At 43.9% G+C, this 24,080-nt stretch overlaps 1 protein-coding gene and 1 pseudogene across 4 annotated transcripts in view; one reads left to right on the plus strand and one right to left on the minus strand.

The window, feature by feature from the left end:
- The window catches only part of DLL3 (delta like canonical Notch ligand 3), an 85,860-nt gene that overhangs the window by 36,307 nt on the left and 25,473 nt on the right, over positions 1 to 24,080 (plus strand). The window lies entirely within an intron of this gene.
- Positions 18,090 to 18,436, minus strand: LOC308235254 (small ribosomal subunit protein eS26-like; annotated as a pseudogene). Its single transcript has one exon. The product of its transcript is annotated as a small ribosomal subunit protein eS26-like (transcript).

Here is a 24,080-nt window from a genome sequence, read left to right on the forward strand (position 1 = left end):
TCGAATTTGTCTTCCATTCTTTTCAGCCACCTTATGACCATTTCTCTGAATTCTTCTTCTGGAAGGTTGCTTGCCTTTATTTCGTTTACTTCCTTTTCTGGTGATGCCTGCTTTTCTTTCATATGCAGGCTGTTTCTTTTTCTCCCCATGGTCTCTGTTCTCTGGGTGTCTGGTTATGTAGTTCTCTCTCTCCTGTGTTGATTTAAAGGCACAAAATACAGCACTACCAGGTACAACACGCAAGGCACTGAACAGAAATGTATTCACGATATTAATAGCCTCCAATAAAGGTGACCACCAGAGAAAGGCAAATTAGGGGATAGGAGAGAAAAAAGAAGAGGAAAAAGAAAGAAAGGAAAAGAAAAAAAAAAGGAGTGTCAAAATGAAATTGGGAAAAGGAAAAAAAAAGTAAGAGAGACAAGAAAGAGACTAAGAGAGAAAGGGGAACAAACTATATATATGGGGATAAAACTCCAATAGAACAATCACTAATCCCAGCAAATGCCAGCAACAAGTACCTGGGGATTAATACAAACTACACCAACTAATATTGAGTGAGGCAAGGGAAAGCTGAAGCACAAAACAAACAAAAAAAGAAACAAACAAAAGAAGAATAAGCAAAACAATCTTACAAAAAAGCATAAAAATTCGATATAATCAACATTCAAGCAAACAACTAAAGGACAGAGAGAAAGACAATTTTTTGGATAGTTAAGACAGCAAAGAGAGAGGTGTGTAAGGACTTGGAGCAGGGGATTGGAGATTAGATATATAAGTAGGGTGAAATTTTAACAGGGGGTAAACAGAAAGAATAGGGAAAATCTAAAGCAGGAAAGGGTTAAGAAAAACAGGATACCCAAAAGGGGAAGGTTAGGAAGAGAGTGATGGCATAAAGGTAGAGTTGAGATAGAGTAAAATGATGCTAAAGGAAAGATGAAAATAGAATGTAGAACACTAATCCCAAAATAAAATGAAGAGAAAATAAAATGACACTTAAAAAAAAAAAAGATAAAATAGCAGTAGTAATAATACGGATTGAAAATAAAAATGTAAGAATTAAAAAGGTAAAATCAAGTGAGGAAAAAAGAAAAAAATTAGTTCCTTGAGTAAAAGATGCAAAAAATGAAAATAAAAAAATAAAAAATAAAAATAAAATGTGGAGTAGTGAAGGTCATTCACTTCCTCTATTGTTCTGTTTGGCACGCCTGTTTCTCAGTCCGGACAGTATTGCAGTTCCCTGCGTTTCACTGCTCTTCAGTGTTGTAAGCCAGTCCTGATTTTAAGCAGGCGGTGTGTCTTAATTTCTCGTATTCCTTTATTTTTGATTACACAAGAGTCAATTTGTGATTCAGCCCCTGGGTGGCAGTGTTTCTGGATTGACTTCGGGTCTATATATGGCCTCTCTAGGCAGTGTTAGAGCCTTCTTTCCCTGTGGCACTCACTACCGGTTTGTGGGAGTGGGCTGCCTCAGAGCTGGCTCTCCGATGGTCACTCCCTGCTCTGATCCCCAGGTTCCAGAAAAACACTTTCCCCTGCAGTCTCCCAGGGTGTCCCCAACTGGGTGATCCTATGTATTGGGCTTAGTAATCAGAAGCAAGGATTTGAAGAGGAAAAAGCCCAAGTGTGCGAACTCCGGGGCTGTGCGTAAGTCTAGGCAGCTGGCACACCTTTGAAATTCTTAGGGTGTCCCTGCACATCAGATCAAAATGGGTTGCTTTTTAGAGATCCCTTCTGTTAGCAGCTCTGAGGACCCCCTTCCACATTCACGGATCACGCCAGCCCCAACAGCCACGGATTTTTCTAGCACAGACTTCCCTGGTCCTCCAGCTCCCGCAAAATGCGCGTTCCTCTCTCCCGCCGGGACCAGAGACCTCACCTTATTCCAGGGGAAATCTGACCTTTCTGTGGTGGAGTGTAGATCTCCTCTGAATCCGTGTGTTTGCGCCAATTGCAGACCGGTGTTCTGGGGCTCACAGCTGTTCCGTGGGTGCCGCAGTTGTGGATTCTCAGGCTTCCGATAAGCTCCATTTTCCTGGTCAAGATGGCGCAAACTCCTTGTCAGAGCCCGTAGCTCCGGGAGGGGACCCAGCCGCAGTGGGGGCTGCCAGGTCAGGGGAACCCCGTCTAGCAGTCCCCCACCATCTTCTGGAGTTTAGCTGTCCCTTAACTTGCCAACAGACACTCCTCGTGCGACCCTCAGATGTTCTTTCTTTCTGCTCCGAGACAAGCCTCAGAACATGTCTGTCTATTCCGCCGCCATTTTTCCTCTCTCTATTCATTTGATTTTTAGATTCACTTGTTGATAGATATGTATTTGTTGTTCATAATTTTTATCTTTACCTTTTTCTTCTTCCTCTTCTTAAAGAATACCTTTCAGCATTTCATGTAATACTGGTTTGGCGGTGATGAACTCCTTTAGCTTTTTCTTATCCGTGAAGCTCTTTTTTTTTTTTTTTTTAAATATATTTTATTGATTTTTTTACAGGGAGGAAGGCAGAAGGATAGAGAGCTAGATACATCAATGAGAGAGAAACATCGATCAGCTGCCCCCTGCACGCCTCCCACTGGGGATGTGCCCGCAACCAAGGCACATGCCCCCAACCGGAATCGAACCTGGGACCCTTCAGTCCGCAGGCCGACGTTCTATCCACTGAGCCAAACCAATCAGGGCACTGTGAAGCTCTTTATCTGCCCTTCAATTCTGAATGATAGCTTTGCTGGGTAGAGTAATCTTCATTGTAGGTTCTTGCTATTCATCACTTTGAATATTTCTTGCCACTCCCGTCTGGCCTGCATAGTTTCTGTTGAGAAATCAGCTGACAATCGTATCGGTACTCCCTTGTGGGTAACTAACTGTTTTTCTCTTGCTGCTTTTAATATTCTCTCTTTGTCTTTTGCTGTTGGCATTTTAATTATGTGTCTTGGTGTGGTCCTCTTTGGATTCCTCTTGTTTGGGGTTCTGTGCGCTTCCTGGACTTGTAAGTCTATTTCTTTCACCAGGTGGGGGAAGTTTTCTGTCATTATTTCTTCAAATAGGTTTTCAGTATCTTGCTGTCTCTCTTCTTCTGGCACCCCCATAATTCGGATGTTGGTACGCCTGAAGTTGTCCCAGAGGCTCCTTACACTATCTTCATATTTTTGGATTCTTTTTTCTTTTTGCTGTTCTGGTTGGGTGTTTTTTGCTTCTTCATATTTCAGATATTTGGTTTGATTCTTGGGGTCCTCTAGTCTGCTGTTGGATCACTGTATATTATTCTTTATTTCAGTCAGTGTATACTTAATTTCTAGTTGTTCCTTTATCATAACCTTTGAGGGTCTCACTAAATTTATCGGCAGTTTCTAGAATATTCTTGAGTAATCTTATAACCGTGGTTTGAACTCTTTATCCAGTTTGCTTTCCTCCATTTCGGTCATTTGTGAACTGTTTCTTTGACTCCGCATTTTGGCTGCTTCCCTGTGTTGACAGAGTGGCTTTGTGTGCCCTATAGGGCCCAGTGGCTCAGCCTCCCCAGTTACCTGAGGTGGACACTCTTGGTGCACACCTTTGTGGGCTGTGTGCACAGTCTTGTATATATATATATATATATATATATATATATATATATATATATATATATATTATTGATTGATTTTAGAGAGAAAGGGAGAGGGAGGGAGAGAGATAGAAACGTCAATGATGACAGAGAACCATTGTTTGGCTGCCTATAGCATGCCTTACACTGGAGATCAAGCCTATAACCTGGTCATGTGCCCTGACAGGAATTGAACTGGTTTCCTTGTTCATAGGTTGACGCTCGACTGCTGAGTCACACTGCTGGGCTATTTCTTCTGTTGTTACTGGCCTATTCAGGTTTTCTTTTTCTTTCTTTTTTTTTTTTTTAATAAATCTTTATTGTTCAGATTATTACAGGTGTTCCTCTTTTTTTCCCCCATAGCTTCCCTCCACCTGATTCCCCACCCCACCCCATGCCCTTACCCCCCGACACTGTCTTCATCCACAGGTGTAAGATTTTTGTCCAATCTCTTCCCGCACCCCTCACACCGCCCCCCCGAGAATTGTCAGTCCACCCCCTTTCTATGTCCCTGATTCTATTATATTCACCAGCCCATTCTGTTCTTCAGATTTTTTATTCACTTGATTTTTAGATTCACTTGTTGGTAGGTATGTATTTGATGTCACTTTGTTGTTCATAATTTTTATCTTTACCTTTTTCTTCTTCTTCCTCTTCTTAAAGAATACCCTTCAGCATTTCATGTAATCCTGGTTTGGTGGTGATGAACTCCTTTAGCTTTTTCTTGTCTGTGAAGCTCTTTATCTGACCTTCAACTCTGAATGATAGCTTTGCTGGGTAGAGTAATCTTGGTTGTAGGTTCTTGCTGTTCATCACTTTGAATATTTCTTGCCACTCCCTTCTGGCCTGCATAGTTTCTGTTGAGAAATCAGCTGACAGTCGTATGGATGCTCCCTTGTAGGTAACTAACTGTTTTTCTCTTGCTGCTTTCAAGATTCTCTCTTTGTCTTTTGCCCTTGGCATTTTAATTATGATGTGTCTTGGTGTGGTCCTCTTTGGATTCCTCTTGTATGGGGTTCTGTGTGCTTCCTGAACTTGTCTGTCTATTTCTTTCACCAGGTAGGGAAAGTTTTCTGTCATTATTTCTTCTAATATGTTTTCAATATTTTGCTCTCTCTCTTCTTCTGGCACCCCAAAAATTCGGATGTTGGTACGCTTAAAGTTGTCCCAGAGGGTCCTTACACTATCTTCATAGTTTTGGATTTTTTCTTTTTGTTTTTCTGGTTGGGTATTTTTTGTTTCCTCATATTTCAGATCTTTGGTTTGATTCTTGGGGTACGTTGATCTACAGTTGAGTTTCTGTATATTCTTTATTTCAGACAGTGTATGCTTAATTTCTGACTGGTCCTTTTCCATTTTTTTGGTATTCTCATTAAGATCCTTAAAGGTCTCACTAAGTTCCTCAGCAGTTTTTAGAAGATTCTTGAGTAACCTTATAAAGGTGGTTCTGAACTCTATGTCGTCCAGTAGTTTGCTTTCTTCCATTTCTCTCATTCGTGACATGTTTCCTGGTCTCTGCATTTTGCTGCTTCCTTGTGTTGATGGAGTGGCTTTGGGTGGTAAGTGACCTATAGGGGCCAGTAGCTCAGCCTCCCCAATCACTTGAGGTGGACGCCTTTGGTACACCCCTTTGTGGGCTGAGTGCAAAGTCTTGGTGTAGTTAAGCCTTGATTGCTATTGGTACACTGGGAGGAATTGACCTCCAGGCCAATTGGCTGTGAGGACCACTGTGTCTATAATGGAAGAACTGCTGTGCTGGAGACACGCTTATGGTGCAGGACTTGTTTCAGTGGGGCTTTGGTGCTCACTGAGTCTGCCTCTTGAATGTGTCACTTATGGATATGAGGAGTTGAAATCTGGTGTCTCACTCTGACCACTAGGTACACTGGCTTCTGGATCTCCAATGGGGTGCAGGTCAGCTACTGTCTGAGGCCACCCAGCAGGCGCTACAGTGAGAATTACAGTTTTCTCCTCTTTGCTTGGGGTTTGGAGGTTTTGGAGCTGTCTGACCCGGGCTGCAAGTTTGCTAGGTTAAGCTGCAATAGGGCAGACCATTCATATGCTAAAGCCGCTACTTGGAGCTTGGGTGGGTTTGTAGGTTGTGCGGGGTAGGGTCTCAGGGCGTCACTAGGCTAGGGCGTGGCAAACAGCGATGGCTGCCAGAAGTTGGCTCTGCGTCTCCGACCGTGTCCCCGTGTCCCGTGCTCCAGCACAGTAAACAATTATTCCTGCGCGCAGCCCTGCAAGCAAGCCTCCCTCACTTTCCGACCCCACGGCAGACAGTCCAGCTTCTCCCTGTAGGCGTTTGGGTCCCCCGCGTCTCCCTAGAAACTGGAGTTCGGAGTAATCGGGAGCTTATCTCCCTTCGGGTTGAAAACAGCAGTGCTCCCGATTCGCGTGTCTCCGTACCTCAGCTTTTCCGCACTTGTGCACCCCTCAATGCTGTTTGCTCTTTCCTTCTAGTTGTAGAACTTCCACTCAGCCAGCTTTCCCGTGGTTCTGGGTGATAGACGTTTTGTCTTTTAGTTGTAGTTTTGAAATTGTTGTGCGAGGCAGCAGTTTAGGTGTTTACCTACGCCGCCATCTTGGATCCTCCTATTCAGGTTTTCTGATTCTTTCTGATTCAGTTTTGGGAGATTGTATTTTTCTAGGAATTTGTCCATTTCATCCACATTGTCCAGCTTGTTGGCATATAGTTGTTCATAGTATCTTCTTATAATCCTTTGTATTTCTGTGGCGTCAGTTGTTACTTCTCTGCTTTTGTTTCTGATTTTATTTATTTGGGTCCTCTTTTTGTTTCTCTCTCTTCTTTTTTTAATCCTCACCCACATTTTTCCATTGATTTTTATTATTTTTTTTTAAAATTTTATTTATTTATTTTTCCCATTGATTTTTAGGGAGAGTGGAAGAGAGAGGGGAAGATAGAGAGAAACATCAATGTGAGAGAAACACATTGATTGGTTGCCTCCTGCATGAACCCTGACCAGGGCCCAGACTGGGGAGGAGCCTGCAACCAAGGCACGTGCCCTTGACTGGAGTTGAACCTGGGATCCTTTGGTCTGCAGGCCGATGCTCTATCCACTGAGCCAAACTGGCTAGGGCTCTTTGTTTCTTGATGAGTACGGCTAACGGTTCATTAATCTTGTTTATCTAGTTAAAGAACTAGCTCTTGGTTTCATTGATCTTTTCTATTGTTCTTTTTAGTGTATATGTTATTTATTTCTGCTTTGATCGTTATTATTTTCTTCTACTTACTCTGAGCTTTTCTTATTGGTCTCTTTCCAATTCTTTAAGTTGTAGGGCTAAATAGTTTATTATTAATTTTTCTTGTTTTTTTTGAGGTAGGCCTGTAGTGCTATGAAATTTTCCCTCAGGACTGCTTTTGGCTGTGTCCCAGAGATTTTGGGTTGTTGTGTGTTTATTTTCATTTGCTTCCAGGGAGTTTTTGATTTCTTTCTGGATCTCATTGGTAATCCATTTATTGAACATGCTACTTAGCCTCTATGTGTTTTAATGTTTTTGAGTGTTTTTTACTGTAGTTGATTTCTAATTTCATTCCATTGTGATGTGAGAAGATGCTTGATATGATTTCAATCTTGAACTTGTAGAGTCTTATTTTGTGTCCTAATATGTGGTCTGTTTTTGTGAATGACCTATGTGCACTTGAGAAGAAAGTATATTCTGCAGCTTTGGGGTGAAATGTTCTATACATGTCAATTAAATCCATCTGATCCAGTGTGTCCTTTAGAGTCACTGTTTCCTTGGTGATTTTTTTTTGTCTGGAAGATCTAGCCAGTGATGTCATTGGGGTGTTAGATTCCCCTATTATGACTGTTATGTTGTCAATCTCTCCATTAAAGTCCTCTAGAAGTTTTTATATATTTAGGTGCTCCTATATTGGGTGCATATATGTTTACCAGGGTTATATCCTCTTGTTGGATCAATCCCTTTAGTATTATGTAGTGACCTTTGTTGTCTCTTGTGATGGCCTTCATTTTGAAGTCTATTTTGTCAGATATGAGTATTGTTACTCCAGCTTCTTTTTTCGTTTCCATTTTCATGGAAAAAAATTTTCAATCCCTTCATTCTCATCCTGTGTGAGTCTTTTGTTCTGAGGTGGGTCTCTTGTAGACAACATATAATTGGGTCATGCTTTGTATCCATTCATCTATCCTATGTCTTTTGATTGGAGCATTGAATCCATTTACATTTACATTTAATGTATTATTATTATTTTTTTAAAAAATATATTTTTATTGATTTCAGGGAGGAAGGGAGAGGGAGAGATGGAAACATCAATGATGAGAGAGAATCATTGACTGGCTGCCTCCTGCATGCCCCCTACTGGGGATCAAGACCGCAACCCAGGCATGTGCCCTTGACTGGAATCAAACCTGGGACCTTTCAGTCCACAGGCTGATGCTCTACCCATTGAGCCAAATGGGCTAGGGCTTTTAATGTATTATTGTTCTTATTTATTGCCATTTTAATTCTGTATGCCTATGATTCTCTATTTTTTCTTCTCATTACAGCAATCACTTTAGCATTTCTTGTAGTGTAGGTTTGGTGGTTGCTGCGACCTGCATGGCTAGGGTTCAGGATCTGAAGGAGGGGCCGATGCACAAATGAAAATATTATACAAGAAATATGAATTTAAAATGCATGGGGGGCCAGGTGGAGACCTATCTCTTGGAGAGGCACACCGAAACCTGGCCTTATCTGCTTTTTATAGATACACATCTTGCCCTCAGTAAAGCATGGCAAACAGGTAGCACACAGACCATCTCTAAGGTCAATAAAGATCAGTAAAGATCAGTAAGGTCCAGTAAACATTTACTTTGATGCTATAGGTCAGGAAATTGCTTCAAGCCACCACTGCTATCTCAATAGAACAATGGTGCTTAGTGTTAGCCCTGCCAACGCCCAAGGTCCATTGGCCTTCTACGTTTCTTGGTGCACTCTCATGATAGTATCAGCAGTGGGTGGCTTCCTGCAGATGGTGATAAACTTCTTTAACCTTATTTTTTCGTCTGGGAAGTTCTTTATGTTACCATATATTTTGAATGATAGCCTTGCTGGATATATTAATCTTAGTTTCAGGTCCTGGCTTTCCATTACCTTGAATACTTCATGCCATTCCCTTCTGGCCTGTAGAGTTCCTGATAAGAAATCAGCTGATAGCCTTATGGGAGTTCCTTTGTAGGTAACACATTGCTTTTCTCTTGCTGCCTTTAAGATTCTCTGTCTTTAATTTTTGGCATTTTAATTATGATATGTCTGGGTGTGGACCAGTTTAGGTTCTTCTTGCTTGGGGATCTCTGTGCCTCCTGAACTTATGTGACTTTTTCCTTTATCAGGTTAGGGAAGTTTTCTACCATTATTTCTTCAAACATGTTCTCTATCCCTTGCTCACTTTCTTCTCCTTCTGGCACACCTATTATGCAAATATTGTTACATTTCATGTTGTCCCACAGCTCCCTTAAGCTGTCCTCCTGTTTTTTAATTGTCTTTTTCTTTTTATTTCTCTGATTGCATAATTTTTTCCTACCCCATCTTCTTCTTTTAAAAAAAATATATTATATTGATTTTTTACGGAGAGGAAGGGAGAGGGATAGAGAGCTAGAAACATCAATGAGAAAGAAACATCAATCAGCTGCCTCCTGCACACTCCCTACTGGGTATGTGCCCACAACCAACGTACATGCCCTCGACCGGAATCAAACCTGGGACTCTTGAGTCTGCAGACAGACGCTCTATCCACTTTTTAGGGCCAAACTTTTTAGGGCTACCCCATCTTCTAATTCACTGATCTGACCCTCAGCCTCCCCTAATCTGCTGTGTATTCCTTCCACTGTGTTCTTTATGAGTGCTATGTCATTCTTCATAGTTACTTTATCTTTTCTCATGCTGTTGAACATCTTTGCCATCATTATTCTGAACTCTATGTCTGATAAATTAAAAAAAAAATTTAATTTTTTATATTTTTTTGTCTAATAAATTTCTTATCTCCATTTCATTTAGCTCTTCTTGTGGAGAATTCTCTTGTTCTTTCATTTGGGGGTTGTTGTTTTTTGTCTCCCTATTTTGGCTGCCTGTTCAATTTGTGATAAACTTCTTTAGCCTTTTTATATATTAGGTAGATCTGCTAGGCCTCCCAATCTCTAGTGATGGACAGTGTCAAATGCTATTTTGGACTAATTAGATCTGGCAAGGACTCAAAGCCTCCATCCTCTGCCTGAACACTGATTGGATTCAGTCTTGAGTAGCCTTGGCAATCATCCACAGGTGGGGTGAGAGCAATTCCTTTTGCCTGGAGGATAATTGTTATTCTCAGTCTCTTAATGAGCCTCAGGAACTCCACAGCATGGGGTAAGGGGTTTTCCAATAGGCTGGGTCAACTGTCTTTCTCCCAGTCAAAAACTGCCTGTATAGCAAGGTCTGCCTGAGAAAGATGACCTCCTCAGTATGAGAGAATGATTCTGCACAGGAAACCAGAGTGTCTGCCTTCCAAGCTCTAATCCCAGAGCCCCCAACTCTGCCTTCTGCTCACACAGCTCCAGTTCACTCTGCCCTCCCTCTGCCAAACCCAAGGTGAGTGGCTGCACACTAAATTTTGCACATTGGTCATTTAAGAGGGTGCCTGCATTTCCTGCCATCTCACCCCTGGTAGACAGCCACCCTGCTGCTTTTCACAGCCATATGTTATGTGGGCACCTTCTTCAGTTTGGTGCTCTCTGCTGGGGGCCTAGTTTTGGGATCAGACTACTGTAAGCAACCTCTTACAGCTGAGATATCTCTCCAGAACTTCAGTTGCTGTCTGTGGGAGCCTGGCCAGCCCTTTCACACCTTTACCCTTCCTACCAGTCTCTATGTTGTCTTCACTTTCTGTCCTTGGTTATCAAGGTTCTTTTCAGCTAGTCTTCAGTTGATTATTCAGGATGTTTTTTTAAAAATATATATTTTATTGATTTTTTACAGAGAGGAAGGGAGAGGGATAGAGAGCTAGAAACACCGATGAGAGAGAAACATCGATCAGCTGCCTCCTGCACACCTCCTACTGGGGTGTGCCACAACCAGGATACATGCCCCTGACCGGAATTGAACCTGGGACCTTTCAGTCCGTAGGCCGATGCTATATCCACTGAGCCAAACTGGTTAGGGCTCAGGATGTTTTTTAAAAATATTTATATTAAGAGAAGAAGGCAGAGGGAGAGAGAGGTAGAAATATCAATGATGAGAGAGAATCACTGATGGGCTACCTCCTGCATGCTCCACACTGTGGATTGAGCCCACAACCCAAGTATGTTCCCTGACCAGGAATTGAACTGTGACTTCCTGGTTCATAGATCAGTCTCAACCACTAAGCTATGCTGGCTGGGCGGATGTTTTTTTTGTATTTTAGGTGTAATTTCAGTTTGGTCCTGGGAGTGTGCCTGTGCAGCATCCAGTTACTCCACCGCCATTTTTATTTATTTATAAATCTTTATTCAGATTATTACAATTGTTTCTCCTTTTTCCCCCCATAGCTCCCCTCCACCCGGTTCCCACCACACCTTCTGCCCTTACTTCCCCGCCACTGTCCTCATCCATAGGCGTATGATTTTTGTCCAGTCTCTTCCTGAACCCCCCCATATCCCTTTCCCCCTGAGAATTATCAGTCCACTCCCTTTCTATGCCCCTGATTCTATTATATTCACCAGATTATTCTGTTCCTCAGGTTTTTAATTCACTTGATTTTTAGGTTCACTTGTTGATAGATATGTATTTGTTGTTCATAATTTTTATCTTTACTTTTTTCTTCTTCCTCTTCTTTAAGAATACCTTTCAGCATTTCATATAATACTGGTTTGGTGGTGATGAACCCCTTTAGCTTTTTCTTATCTGTGAAGCTCTTTATCTGCCCTTCAATTCTGAATGATAGCTTTGCTGGGTAGAGTAATCTTGGTTGTAGGTTCTTGCTATTTGAATATTTCTTGCCACTCCCATCTGGCCTGCATAGTTTCTGTTGAGAAATCAGCTACAATCGTATGGGTGCTCCCTTGTAGGTAATTAACTGTTTTTCTCTTGCTGCTTTTAATATTCTCTCTTTGTCTTTTTTTCTTGGCATTTTAATTATGATGTGTCTTGGTGTGGTCCTCTTTGGATTCCTTTTGTTTGGGGTTCTGTGCACTTCCTGGACTTGTAAGTCTATTTCTTTCACCAGGTGGGGGAAGTTTTCGGTCATTATTTCTTCCAATAGGTTTTCAGTATCTTGCTCTCTCTCTTCTTCTGGCACCCCCATAATTCTGATGTTGGTACGCTTGAAGTTGTCCCAGAGGCTCCTTACACTATCTTCAACTTTTTGGATTTTTTTTTCTTTTTGCTTTTCCGGTTGAGTGTTTTTTGCTTCTTTGTATTTCAATTCTTTGACTTGATTCTTGTGTTCCTCTAGTCTGTTGTTGGGTCTCTGTATAATATTTTTTATTTCAGTCAGTGTATGTTTAATTTCTAGTTGGTCCTTTTTCATATCTTCTAGGGTCTCGTTATATTTATCGGCCTTTTCTAGGATATTATGAAAAGCCTTATAACTGTGGTTTTGAATTCTATATCCAGTCGTTTGTTTTCCTCCATTTCTTTCGTTTGTGATCTGTTTCTTTGTCACCGCATTTTCATTGCTTCCCTGAGTTGGTAGGGTAGCTTTGTGTGCTAGGTTTCCTATATGGCCCAGTGGGTCGGCCTCCCCAGTTAACCTGAGGTGGACACTCTTGGTGCAGCCCTTTGTGGACTGTGTGTACAGCCTTGTTGTAGTTAAGTCTTGATTGTTGTTCGTATCACTGGGAGGAATTGACCTGCAGGCCAGTTGGCTGTGAGGATCAGCTGTGTCTACGCTGGGAGAAGTTCGGTGCTGGAGACAGCCTTATAGGATTAAACTTGCCAAATTGCAAAAGCCTCTGTGCTCAGCTTGGATGGGGTGGAGTCTCAGGGTGGAGCAGACAGTGTTGGCTTCCCGTCAGCCTTGCCCTTGCGTGCGCGCGCCTCCAGACCTCTGCCTTCCCCGGCTCCCGAGTCTCCACCCGAGAGTCCAGATTCCCCCTGCAAGAGCGTGGGTCCCCAGGGGCTTGCCTGGAACTGGGGTTCAGTGCAGTCAGAACTGGGGCTCAGTGCAGTCAGGAGCTTCCGACTCCCTTCCGCTAGGGAAAGCCTGTGGCAACCTCCGCAGTCTTTGTGCACACTGGCGCGCGTGCCTCCAGACCCCTGCCTGCCGGGGCTCCCCTGGGTCTTCCCCGGATATCCGAGTCTCCGGGTGCCTTTCTCTCTACCTGACAGTCCAGACTCCCCCTGTATGAGCCTGGGTCCACGGGGTTTTGCCCGGAACTGGGGTTCAGTGCAGTTGGAACTGGGGTTCAGTGCAGTCGGGGGCTTCCTTCCCCCTTCCGCCAGAGAAAGTCAGCCAGGCTCTCAGCTGCCCTTCCTCTCTGTGTGCACAAAGACCCTTTGCCGTACCTCCAATTCTCTGTGAGCTTTTCTCTTTCCTTCTAGTTGTAGAATTTCCACTCAGCCAGCTTTCCTGTGGTTATAGATGGTGTCCGTTCTGTCTTTTAGTTGTAGTTTTGAAACTGTTGTGCGAGGTAGCAGTTTAGGTGCTTACTTATGCCGCCATCTTGGTTTCTCCTCCACCACCATTTTTAATCTCTCATCGGTTTATTTTGTTAATTAGATTTCTTGTTCATTTACTTTGATTTTTAGGTGCAATTGTTAATAGATATGTATTTATTACCTGCTTCTTCTTCTTTTCCTTCTCCTTCTTCTCCCCTCCCCCTCCCCCTCCTTCCTCCTCCTCCTTTTCTTCTTCCTCCTCCTCCTCCTCCTCCTTAAAGACTACCCTTCAACATTTCATGTAATACTGGTTTGGTGGTTATGAACTCCTTTAGCTTTTTCTTGTCTATGGAACTCTTTATCTGACCTTCAATTCTAAATGAAAGCTTTGCTGGGTAGAGTAATCTTGGTTGTAGGTTCTTGCTATTCATCACTTTGAATATTTCTTGCCACTCCCTTCTGGTCTGCACATTTTCTGTTGAGAAATCAGCTTAGAGTCCCGAAACACCAGGATAAAAGAAGATGAAGAGAACAGCCAAAGAACATATATACATAGCCTATGAACGCAGACAATAATGTGGTTGGCTAGACTATCTCATTGTCTGGGTGGAGGAAGGCAAAGTGGGGGAAATAGGGGATATCTATAATAATGTCAACAATTTGCTTGAACCGGTTTGGCTCAGTGGATAGAGTGTCGGCCTGGGTCCACGGGGTTTTGCCCGGAACTGGGGTTTAGTGCAGTCGGGGGCTTCCTTTCCCCTCTCGCCAGAGAAAGTCAGCCAGGCTCTCAGCCGTCCTGGGGTTTCTTTTATCCTGGTGTTTCGGGATTCTTAGGATATATTCTCAGAAGTGGGATTGCTGGATCAAAAGACATTTCCATTTTTAATTTTTTGAGGAAACTTCATACAATAACTGCACCAGTCTGCATTCCCACCAACAGTGCACTAGGGTTTCCTTTTTTCCACATCCTCACCAAAACTTGTTGTTTGTTGATTTATTGATAGTAGCCATTCTGGCAGATGTGAGGTGATATCTCATTGTGGTTTTAATTTGCATGTCTCTGGTGATTAGCGACGTTGAGCATTTTTTTTTCATATGTCTATTGACCATCTGTATGTCCACTTTGGAGAAGTGTCTTTTCAGGTCTTTTGCCCATTTTTCTTTATTTAAAAAATATATTTTTATTTATTCAGAGTAGAAGGGAAAGGGAGAGAGAGATAGAAATATCAATGATGAGAGAGAATCACTGATAGGCTGTCTCCTGCATGCCCCACACTGGGGATGGAGCCTACAACCTGGGCATGTGCCCTGATTGGGAATCGAACTGTGACCTCCTAGTTCAGTGGTCGGCAAACTGCGGCTCATGAGCCACATGTGGCTCGCGAGTCGCGGTTTGCCGCTCTGTTGACTAATGAGTTTGCTGACCACTGTCCTAGTTCATAGGTTGATGCTCAACCACTGAACCACGCCGACCAGGCCCTTTGCCCATTTTTCAATTGGATTGTTTGTCTTCCTGGTTTTGAGTTGTGTAAGTTCTTGATTATATTTTGGAAATTAAGCCCTTATCAGATGTATCATTAGTAAATACGTCCTCCCACACAGTGGGTTCCCTTTTCATTTTGTTGATTGATTCTCTCTCTCTCTTTTTTTTTTAAATCCTCACCTGAGGACATTTTTCCATTGAATTTTTAGGGGAAGTGGAACACAGAGAGAAACATTGATGTGAAAGAAACACATTGATTGGTTGCCTCCTGCCTGAGCCCCGACCAGGGCCAGGGTCAGGGAGAAGTCTGCAATCAAGGCACGTGCCCTCGACCAGAATTGAACCTGGGACCCTTTGGTCCGCAAGCCTATGCTCTATCCACTGAGCCAAACCGGCTAGGGCTGTTGATGGATTCTTTTGCTGTGCAGAAGCTTTTTGGTTTAATGTACCCCCATAGGTTTTTTTTACTCCTTTGTTTCCCTTGCCCTAGGTCCTCACCTGAGGGTATTTTTCCATTGACTTTTAGAGAGAGTGGAAGAGAGAAGGGAAAGACAGAGAAACATTGATGTGAGAGAAACATTGTTGAGTTTGCGGACCACTGGGATAGGGGCTTAATCACAAGGAACAACAACAGCCTGTAATTATTGGAACTGAGAGTCTAGGTCAGTGGTTGGCAAACTCATTAGTCAATAGAGCGGCAAACCGCGGCTTGCGAGCCACATGTGCGAACCGCAGTTTGCCGACCACTGCCCTAGGAGATACATCATCAAAAATATTGCTACAAGACATAGCACAGAGTGCGGAATCTCAGAGGGAAGGTGGGGGAGGGTGGGTGGGTGGGAGGTAATCTATCAAAGAACGCATATACATATATGCATAACCCATGGACCCAGACAATAAGGTGGTGAAGGCCTGGGAGGGGGGTGGTGGTGCGCTGCAGGAGGTCAATGGGGGGGGGGCGAAGAAAGGGGACATATGTAATACTTTCAACAATAAAGAATTATTTAAAAAAATATATATTGCTACAGAGATGTCTGAGATTTTACTGCTTTATGTCTTCTAGGATTTTTATGGTTTTGTGACTTACATTTAAGTCTTTTATCCATTTAAAGTTTATTCTTGTGTGTGGTGTAAGTTGGTGGTCTAGTTTTATTTTCTTGCATGTACCTGTCCAATTTTACCAGCACTATTTGTTGAATAGGCTATCCTGACTCCATTGTATGTTCTTGCCTCCTTTATCAAGTATTGATTGAGTGTAATGGCTTGAGTTGATTTCTGGGGTCTCTGTTCTGTTCCATTGGTCTATATGCCTGTTCTTCTGCTGCTTGGCTTTACATCCCAGCTCTGTTATTTACTGACTGGGGCAAATACCCTAACCTCTCTGTGCCACAGTTTCCTTGTCTGTAAAGCAGAAACTATGTATGATAGCTTTTACCTCATTGGATTTCATATTTTTAACAAATGTTTGCTGAGTACCTACTATGTGCTTGATTCTAGGCCTTAGGGATGAAACAGTAGTGCACAAAACAGATACAAACCACTGCCTTAGTGGCACTGACATTCTCATGGGGCAGACAGACAATGAACAACATAGGCCAATGAAGGCATTTTAGAAGGAGATAAGTGGTGAGAAGAAAAATAAAGCAGGAAAGGGGCATGGGGAGTGCTGGAAGGTTTTTCACCTCTAAACTGAGTGGTCAGGGAAGACCTCAGTAGGAAGGTGATGTGCCAGCACTTGAAAGAAGGGATCAAACCATGTGGGTAGAAAGTATTCCAGGCAGAGAGAGCAGCCTGTGCAAAGGCCCTGTGATGAGAATGTCTGGAAAATGGCAAGGAGACACGAGTGGGCATTGTAATTCATGCAAAGTATTAGAACGGTGCCTGACATACAGTACAGTAAGCCTGATTGAAATGCTTATGGAGTTGTCATCATTATTGTTATTAAAAATTTTTTTTCTCTTCTCTTCCCATCTTAGGAACCTCAGCAGGATGACAAGAAGGGCTGAAATGTTGCCCTCAGGGTCAGGTCCTTTTTTGATGGTGGCTGGGGCTGGGGTGGGGTTAGGTGGGGAGAAGGGGAAAATACAGAGTCTGTCTCCCTGTCCCCCAGTGTTCTGTTCTTACTGCGTCTTCGGTCACTGCACTCCGTCCCGAGGTCTGTTGAAGTTGCCTGCTGCAGGTGCTCACAGCATCTCCAACGGTCAGCCCAGTGGGGGAGGGAAGGGCAGGGTGAGTATAAGGCCAGACCTGTTGCTCCCCAGGTTTGCTGCAGAAACCCAGGATACCAGGAACCCCTTTCCCTCACTGTCCTTCCAGACACCCCTGCCCTTTGTGGGTTCATGAACTCCTAACCATAGTTCAAGCCCAACCCTCTTGTATTCTTTACCAGGAAGCTTCCCGACCCTAATTAGTGACCTTTCCCTTCCCTGATGTCCTGTGAGCTTGGACCCTATTCTCTATCCCTTGGCTGTGACAGGCAGCTCTGCCCTGACCACTGTGCTCCCTGTGGGCAGGAACCACTTCATCCTCAGTCCTTATCCCAGTGTGCAGAACAGGGTCTGGCTAAGTGCATTTGCTAGATAAATGTTGGATAGAATTTGCAACAGAAATGTGACGTATGCAGATGGCACTCTGTGGGCTAGGGCCCGGTGTCAGGAAACTATATGTGGGGACGGAACAGTAGAGGGTAAGTACAGGAAGCTCCAAAGTTCCAGGCCTGCCTGGGGCGTCTGGTTGGTAGCTTCCCCAGTCTGGGCAAATCTTCATCTCCATCCTGGGCACACCCTGCAAGGCAGCAATGGGGAAGCTCTAGGAGCTTTTAGGGACTCATGAATTCTTATTTTTTCCCAATGGCTAACAATTTATTACTGGAAGCACTATGTTTAAACATCTCCCTGTGTTTCTCTGAGCAGGTGTAGTCCACTACGTTTGAGAGCTGGACAGGACAGTCAGAATGGCTATCCCAGGCTGACTTCCACTCACAGTGCATGGGGTTCCGGAGTTCCCACGTCCCCACCACCAGCTTCCTGCATTTTGCCAGTGTACTAGGTGTGAAGGACAGCTCCTCGTTTTCATTTACATTTCTTTGAGTACTCATCCTACATATATTTAAAAAAATATTTTTTTTATTGATTTCAGAGAGGAAGGGAGAGGGAGAAAGAGATAGAAACATCAATGATGACAGAGAATCATTGATCGGCTGCCTCCTGCACCTCCCACACTGGGGATCAAGCTGCAACCCAGGCATGTGCCCTGACCGGGAATTGAACCATGACCTCTTGGTTCATAGGTTGACGCTCAACCACTGAGCCCTCCGGTGGGGCTACTCATCCTATATTTGATGCCTTGTGTGTTTCTTCTGCAAATAGTTCACATTTTTTTCTTTTCTTTTTTTTGAAGTAAAATTTCAATTTTTTCCCCCCAGAGAACTTTTCTTCGCTCCTTAAAGACTTAGCTCCTCACAGGGGCTTTGGTGGAGGTTGTGGGGCAGCACCCGCAGGTCTAAATCAGGGTGGGGGTGTTTGGTCCTTCCGGGCTTCATGAGAACGGTTCCTGACTATCTTGCTGTGAATGGCACAGCTCACACAGTAATGCAGCTTCACATACGGCTTGGGAAGCACATAGGCATCGAAGACACTCGTTTCGGAGATGTCCCTAACGGCTGCGGCCTCTACTGTGTTTCGAATGACAAACTTCTTAATGGCCTTGTCCTTGGGCACGCACCGGGTGCAGTTGGTACAAAGAATAGGCTGCACATGCCTTGGCCTTTTTTGGCATGCCCGTTATTCCTTCTTTTCTTGGTCATCTTGGAAACGAGGACCCGAGAGCGAGCCACATTTTTTTCTTTTAAATATATCTTTATTTACTTTTTAAATTGAGTTTTCGAGAGAGAGGAAGGGAGAGAGAGACATTGATGTGAGAGCGACTGGCTGCCTTTTGCATGCCCCCTACTGGGGGGTTGATTCCCCCAGTGGGGGGTGGTATGCCCTGACTGGGAATCAAACCAGCAACCATGGGACATTACCCAACCAACTGAAACACATTGGCCTGGGCAATTGTTTACATCTTGTGCTGTTTTCTCTACAGGGATTTCTGTTTTGTCTTTGTTGATCTGCATGCGTTCTTTGTATTGTCTAGATATTAACCTTTCTTCTTTTTAGATATTGCAAATACATTTTTCTATCTGTCATCTATTAACATTGTCCTGTGGTAACCTTTGGTGAAGAGAAATCTTTTGTTCTTTTTTTAAAAATAATTTTTTATTGATTTCAGAGAGGAAGGGAGAGGCAGAGAGAGATGGAAACCCCGACCAGGCTCTTCTTATGTGAGAAAATTAGTCAGTTTTGGACTCATAGCTTTGCTTTTGAAACGTATTTAAGATGCCCTTCTGTGGCCCTTAGTAATCAAGATATTGTCCTCCTCCATTAACTGAGGAATGCCATAAGGTCCGGCAGACATTTTCCCCCTCTTGAATCTTCCTCTGCTCACTTGTGAAACCCTAACTTCTATAAACCAACACAACTCATTTTTTTTGTTTTGTTAATCTTCACCTGAGAATATTTTTTCCATTGATTTATAGAGTGGAAGTGAGGGAGGGACGGAGGGTGAGAGAGAGAAAAATCCATGTGAGAGAGACACACTGATTGGTTGCCTGGTGTCTGCACCCCTACTGGGGGTGTGGAGTGAACCCACAATCCAGGAGCCTGCCTTTGACCAGGAATCAAACCCGTGACTCTTTGGTCCTCAGGCCGATGTTCAACCTCTGAGCAATACCGGCCAGGGCTAAAATGGTTGTTTGTTAAAGTCACCAGGTTTGGGTGTTGTTTGTTACACAGAAATAGGTTTGGGTGTTGTTTGTTATACTTCCTGAGTTGTATCCTGTATAGTAAAACTGTAATAATATTATTAGCATAATACTTTTAGTTCTGTGAGCTGTTCAAGCGATTTGTTAAACCTGAGGGGGTTGTGGGAAGTCCTGAATTCGTAGCCAATTAGTCAGGAATGCCTTGACACGTGGCTGGCATCTAAGGTGAATGCAGTCTTGAAAACTGAGTCCTTAAACCAGTGGAGTCTGACGCTAACTCCAGGGCAGTGTCAGAATTGAATCAAAGTATATCACTTGGGGGTAGACATGGAACAGGTGGAACACTAAACCCTAAGAGCTGCTAACAGTAACTCAACACAACTGAGAATCTTCAGAGGCAAAGTGACAGCCCAATCGCAATGCAGAGTAATGCAGTTAAACTTCATAGAAAAGGTGGGAAGTCATTAAGGGAAAAGGAAGGGACTTCATCCTAAGAGATGAAGCTACATGATGACAATGATGCTGACTGGGAAACTTTTCTCTACTTATTTTAGAAGGACCAAAATAAACACAGAGGGTCTCCAATTTCCCATTTGCGCCCCCCCCCACCCCGCCGTCTCCCTTTTTGTAATGAAGGAGTAATTATTTCCCTGACACCTTCAGGGTGTTCAGGTCTTATTCCAGTTCATCTCCGAAGCTCTCACAGAACAGCTGTGGTAACACCTCCCAGATTGTCTCTACAGCCCCACAAGGACTGGTAGCTTTGAAGTTGGAGAACTGGTCTCTCTTCAAAGTAATATCATATCACAACTCAATTATCTTGACTGTCAACTTAGATACAAAGGGGACACAGTGAGAAGTGTTCACACACTATGAAGTTGCTTTGAGTTCTTAGATTTCTTTTTTATTCACACAGAGTGTTTACTCCAGATCCCCCATAAGGCTTCATCAGTCCCCTCAGAACCCTGGTTTCCCAAGAACCCTGGCTAGCATAGGGTCTATAGGACATTGTAGGACAGCAGGGTGAGGACATCTTTAAACAGTTAGTGTAGAAAAGACGGACAAGTTAGTAACTGGTGTTGGGGTAACCAGGTAGCCATAAAAAAAAAAAAAGAAATTTTAAATCTTAATCTTATACTATATATCAGGATAAATTTCAAATGGTTCAAATATAAACAAAGAAACCACATAAACGCACCGAGAAAACACTGAGATTGGAAATCTTAGTTTTAAAAGAAAATGGGAACAAAAGCAAAAATCCCCATGCCAAAGGGCTTTCAGGAAAACCAAGGACAAGTGACAATCTGGGAAAATATTCATAATGCACAGCACAGGCTATTACCAGCTCATATCACTACACAAAGGTCAGGGCACTGACAAGCATCAACCAATGAATGCATACATAAGTGGAGCCACAATCGATGTTTCTCTCTCTCTCTCAAAAAAAAAAGAACTGATAGTTCATGGAAATGGGAATATGTATGACTTTTATATGAAACAATATTTATTCACACAAGGGAAAAGCAAATTAAAACTGATCTACCAGCCCTGGCTGGTTTGGCTCAGTGGATGGAGCGTCGGCCTGCGGACTGAAGGGTCCCGGGTTCGATTCCTGTCAGGGGCATGTACCTTGGTTACGGGCACGTCCCCAGTGGGGAGTGTGCAGGAGGCAGCTGATCGATGTTTCTCTCTCATTGATGTTTCTAACTATCCCTCTCCCTTCCTCTCTGTAAAAAATCAATAAAATATATTTAAAAAAACTGATCTACCATATTTCAACTAGATAGGTTGGCAGAACCCAGACATTTAATGGCTTACTGTGTTGGCGCAGGCTGTGAGAAAATGTTCATGTCCTTCAGTTGCTGGTGGGAGTGCAAAATTGGACATGTATGAAGGACAACATAGCAATACCTGTAAGGACCTTTCAAATTTCAAATAAGTACCTTTGGCCCAGAATTCTTGCTTCTGGAAATTCATCCTACAGTTATTCTATACCAGGGGCCCAATACATGAATTTATGCATCTTGAAAGGAACTGTAGGCCGCGAGGCTGCGGTAGGCACAGGGGTGGGTCTCAGCCCATCCTCCGTGACCCTGCCTGGCCTCTCCTGCCGGTCCTCTGTCTGCCGGCAGCCCCACTCCCGCTGCTGCCACTCCCATGTGCTGACGTGCCAGCCCCAGCTCTGCTTGCACCTGCTGATGGCATGGAGCGATTGGGGCCGGTGCCAGCAATGGGTGTGAATGGCGGCTGCTACCCTGATTGCCCCTTAGGAGCAGGGGGAGGTGGAGAAGCCCTCAGGGGTGATCAGGGCCAGCAGCTGCCGCTTGCACCTGCTGATGGTGCCAAGTGATTGGGACCGGTGCTGGGCACTGGCAGCGGGTGCGAGCGGTGGCGCTGGCACTGCGGCACATGGGAGCAAAGAATTTTCAGTAACCATCAGAGGCTCACCCCGATGACAGCAACCGGTGCCCTGCCTTGGTCTGGTGCCTCCCCTCACCTTCTCCACCATCCCTCCGCAGCCAATGTCCACCATGTTCCGCACACGCCCCCTGGTGGTCAGCGCACATCATAGCGGCCAATTATTTGGTTGGTTGGTTGGTTGTTCCAGTTGTTCCGCCATTCGGTCTATTTGCTTATTAACCTTTTAGTATATAGGATAACAAAGAATCTAAAGCTGCTGATTATATGATGCACTATTATTTTTACAAAAAATCCTGTATTGCACCATCAAATGTAAGGTATATCCTAAACCAGAGATGTCAATTTAGAAAAGTACATTTAGGTCTAGCTGGTGTGGCTCAGTGGTTGAGTTTCAACCTATGAACCAGGAGGTCACAGTTCGATTCCTGGTCAGGGCACATGCCTAGGTTGCTGGCTCGATCCCCAGTAATGGGATGTTCAGGAGGCAGCTGATCAGTGATTCTGTTTTATCACTGATGTTTCTATCTCTCTCTTCCTCTAGGAAATAAAAAAAATATTTAAAAAACCCCCACAGAAAAGTACATTTAGAATAGAAACAATACTGTATTTGTGTACATGCTATGTGATATGGGCACAAGATTAGAAATAGAGGGTCTGGTCAAGATGGTCGTGTAGGTAAACATGGTACTGGGATACTCCATAACCACATAAAAAATACAACTAATCTTAAGAACAACCATCATTCAGAATCTGAAATCTAGCTGAATGCAAGTCCCACAACTAGGGAATTAAAGAAGAAGCCACCTGGATGCTGGTAGGAGGGGCAAAAGCATTGGAATGGACCGGTCCCACACCCATGTGTGGGAGTTTTTAATTGGTAAGGATATCTTGGCTACAGAGGTTCCCCCAAGGAGCGAGGTGTCCCAGCCCCACACCAGACACCTCAGCCCAGGCCTCCAGTGTTATGAGGAGAAGTCCCTGTAACTTCAGACTGTAAAAACCAATGAGGATTGTGGCTGAGTGACACAGAGGCTGCTGGAGTCCCAGGCAGTTCCTTTTAAAGGGCCCACACATGGACTTACTTGGACTCACTTCCTCTGAGTTCCAGCATTGGGGCAGCAGCTTGAAAGGAACCAGGGACATATGGGGAGGAACTAAATGGCCTGGCATCAGGGCATCTTTCTTCTAGACAAAAGTGTTGCAAGAGGCCATTGCTCCTTTGATGAGCCCTACCCCTACAGAGCAGTCAGGCAGGCAGCATATCTGAGTCTCCATCAACCTGGCTCATGCTGTTTGCTCTGCCCTAGTGATTCCCTGAGACCTTGCCCCACCCAGCTTGTGGGCTTATCCAAGGCTTTTTCACACAACCTGCTTCTCTTGTCCCATACTTTGCACTTTCCTAAAATTTCTCAAATGAGTAGCATCTAGCCTCTGCCTCTTGCTAAGTGACCCCAGGCCAAGCACTAGCAGCAGCCTGCCTTAGTTCACAGCTTGGCCTGACCGGGGCATCTCCAAGCCCAATATAAGTAGCAGCCATCTGAAGATTGCTCTGTAGCTTGTACCAGGAGGTCCCAGGCAGGGCATAGGCTCTGGCTGACTTTGTACCTCCAGAAGGCCCCATGGCCAGTACATCTGGTAGACATCTTCATATCATGTCAGATTGCAACCCTACTACTTCCACGAGTGACACACTCAAGGGATAGATTCAGTGAACATCAAAGCCCCAATGAAGCAAGTCCTTCTCTGTAGGGTGGACTCCTGCACAGCAGCTCCTCTGCTGTCATAGCTTGTCCTCATAGCCAATTGGTCTAGGCAGAGGGGTCAATCCCTCCCGGTGATGCAAACAGTAATCAAGGCTCAACAACAGAACAGGGCACACAGCCCACACAAGGGCGCACCTGGAGTGCCCAGCTTAGGTGACTGGGGAGGCTGTGCCACTGGACCCTATACTACATAAGGCCACTCTACCAATAATGGGATACTTAGCAGCTCTACCTAATACATAGAAACACACACAGGGAAGCAGCTGAAATGTGGAGACAAAGAAACATGTCACAAATGAAAGAACAGGAGAAATCTCCAGAAAAAGAACTAAATGAAATGGTAGCAAGCAAACTATCAGATACAGAGTTCAAAACAATGGTTATAAGGATGCTCAAGTAATTTAGTGAGAACTTTAAAAACTCAGTGAGAACTTCAACTGCATAAAAAAGGACATAGGAAG

Source organism: Plecotus auritus, assembly GCF_963455305.1.
Source record: "Plecotus auritus genome assembly, chromosome: 10".
NCBI lineage: Eukaryota > Metazoa > Chordata > Mammalia > Chiroptera > Vespertilionidae > Plecotus > Plecotus auritus.